A 2,500-nucleotide genomic window follows, 5' to 3' on the forward strand; every position below is an offset into this window, starting at 1 on the left:
GCAACAGCCGAGACCTAGGGTTTAGGGTTTAGGGTTTAGGGTTTAGGGTTTAGGGTTTAGGGTTTAGGGTTTATGCAGGCTGCCCGGTTTGAGGAATTTGTGGGACAAAAAAGTCGCGAGAGAACTTCGGCAGCTGCAGCGGCTGCAGCAGAAGGTGGAAGAGGCGCAGCAGAATCATTATGCTGATGCAGCACAAAGACAAAAGGCAAACCCTAAACCCTAAACCCTAAACCCTAAACCCTAAACCCTAAACCCTAAACCCTGAACCCTAGGGCCTCTAAGCCCTAACCTGTGGAGGGGTGTTTGTGCCAGCAGTCAAATGTTTTTCACTTTACCGGTCCTGAGCCATAAAGCAAGCTTCAAGTGTCAACATCTAGGGTTTAGGGTTTAGGGTTTAGGGTTTAGGGTTTAGGGTTTGTGTTTAGGCGTTAATAGAAAGCCGCAACACTTCTTCCATTACGGGGGTTTGCGACTTAGAAGAAGTTGATGAAGCAGAAAGACAATTAAACCACCAGGCCAACAGACTGAGGGTTTACAGGACCCGCCGGGCGGTTAGGGTTTAGGGTTTAGGGTTTAGGGTTTAGGGTTTAGGGTTTCGGGGACAGTGTTCGTGTGCGACAGAAGCAGTATCGTCGCTGCTGCTGCTGCTGCGCTGCTGCTGCTGCTGCATCTACTACTGCTGCTGCTGCTACTGCTGCTGCTTGTTCTAGAGCTTTGCACGCCAGCACATTCCGCTGCTGCTGCTGCTGCTGCTGCTGCTGCTGCTGCTGCTGCTGCTGCAGGCAGCCATAGGGGGGTTGATACTGCAGCAGCTGCTGCGGCGCTTAGCAGCAAAGCAGCAGCAAGCAGCAATTACGCGGCTGCGCTCAGGGGGCCCCGCAGAGGGGCAGCTGCTGAACTTGGCGATACAAATGCTGCCAAAGTAAGCAGCAGCAGCAGCAGCAGCAGCAGCAGCAGCAGCAGCAGCAGTAGCAGCAGCAGCAGCAGCAGCAGTAATGAAGTAACTTGGAGCAGCACGGGCAGCAGATGTTGCAGCAGCAGCAGCTTTTCGCCACCCCGAGCAGCAACACCAGCAGGCAGTCAGACTTTGTGAAATTCCCAGCAGCAGCAGCAGCTGCTGCAGCAGCAATAGCAGCAAGTGCTGCTGCTGCTGCTGCTGCTGCTGCTGCTGCTGCTGCTGCTCATAACTCTGCATTTTCACTTCTCCCTCTAAGCTGCCACCTCATCAGAAAGCTGCTGCTGCCCTTGCCACTGCTGCTGCCGCTGCTGCCGCTGCCGCCGCCGCCGCTGCTGCTGCTGCTGCTGCTGCTGCTGCTGCTGCTGCTGCTGCTGCTGCTGCTGCTGCTGCTGCAGGCTGCTGCCTCCGGACTGGCGGGAGCTGGAGGTGGGGCAGCAGGCTTTGCTGCTGCAGAAAGAATACAAATTTATTTTGCGGCCAACGCGGCAGCACTTGGCTAGCTGCAGCGAGCTGCTGCAGATGCACCGGCTAGCTGTGGCTAGCTGCTGCCACAGGCTCCTCACTGCAGAGACAAAAAACAGAAAACTGTAAACCCTAAACCCTAAACCCTAAACCCTAAACCCTAAACCCTAAACCCTTGAGCGCCGCTCGCCCTGCTTCGCCCGCCTCCGCTCTTTCCCGCCTGTGTGACACACTTCCCACACACTGCCCCGCATACGGTTTAGGGTTTAGGGTTTAGGGTTTAGGGTTTAGGGTTTAGGGTTTAGGGTTTAGGGTTTAGCGTCGATGGTTCAGGTTCAGGAATAAGGGTTCACTGTTCCCTCAGCAACATTCCGGGCTCCGGAATCCTGATTTAGGGTTTAGGGTTTAGGGTTTCGGGTTTAGGGTTTAGGGTTTAGGGTTTAGGGTTTAGGGTTTAGGGTTTGCTGCAGGGTGGCTGGATTCGTGGCTCTGGGCTGTTTGGTGAGTTCGCACCGGCGGCTGCAGCTGCTGGAGGCTTTCGGGCGTTTGCGATTTGCTGCTGCGCTGCTGGGGGCTTTGAGGGAAGAAGCAGCAGCAGCAGCAGCACAAGTGCAGCGGGCGAAGCAAGCAGCAGCAGCGGAGGTGTGGGCTTTGCTGCAGCAGCAGGGGCGCTGCAGCACAGCAGCAGCAGCAGCAGCAGCAGCAGCAGCGGGACGCAGCCCCGCTGCTGCTGCTGCTGCTGCTGCCAAAAGCTTCAACGCATGCAAGGCCAACCTCCAGCTCCTCCTCAGCCCCAGCGCCACGCACCAAAGCCCCCAGCAGCAGCAGCAGCAGCAGCAGCAGCAGCAGCAGCAGCAGCAGCAGCAGCAGCAGCAGCGGGGGGAGGGGGCTTTGCTGCCTCCCTCTACCCTCTCCACCCAAGTGCGCGGGTATTCGACTACGGCGCGGCCCTGCAGCGCATGCATTCCGCAGCAGCAGCAGCAGCAGCAGCAGCAAGACACGCACCGCGTGCGCTGCAGCAGCAGGGGCTGCTGCAGCAACGACTGCCACTGCTGCTGCAGCAGCAGCGCCAGCAGCAGC

Source organism: Eimeria necatrix, genomic scaffold (genome assembly GCF_000499385.1).
Source record: "Eimeria necatrix Houghton genomic scaffold, Enh_scaff395, whole genome shotgun sequence".
Taxonomy (NCBI): domain Eukaryota; phylum Apicomplexa; class Conoidasida; order Eucoccidiorida; family Eimeriidae; genus Eimeria; species Eimeria necatrix.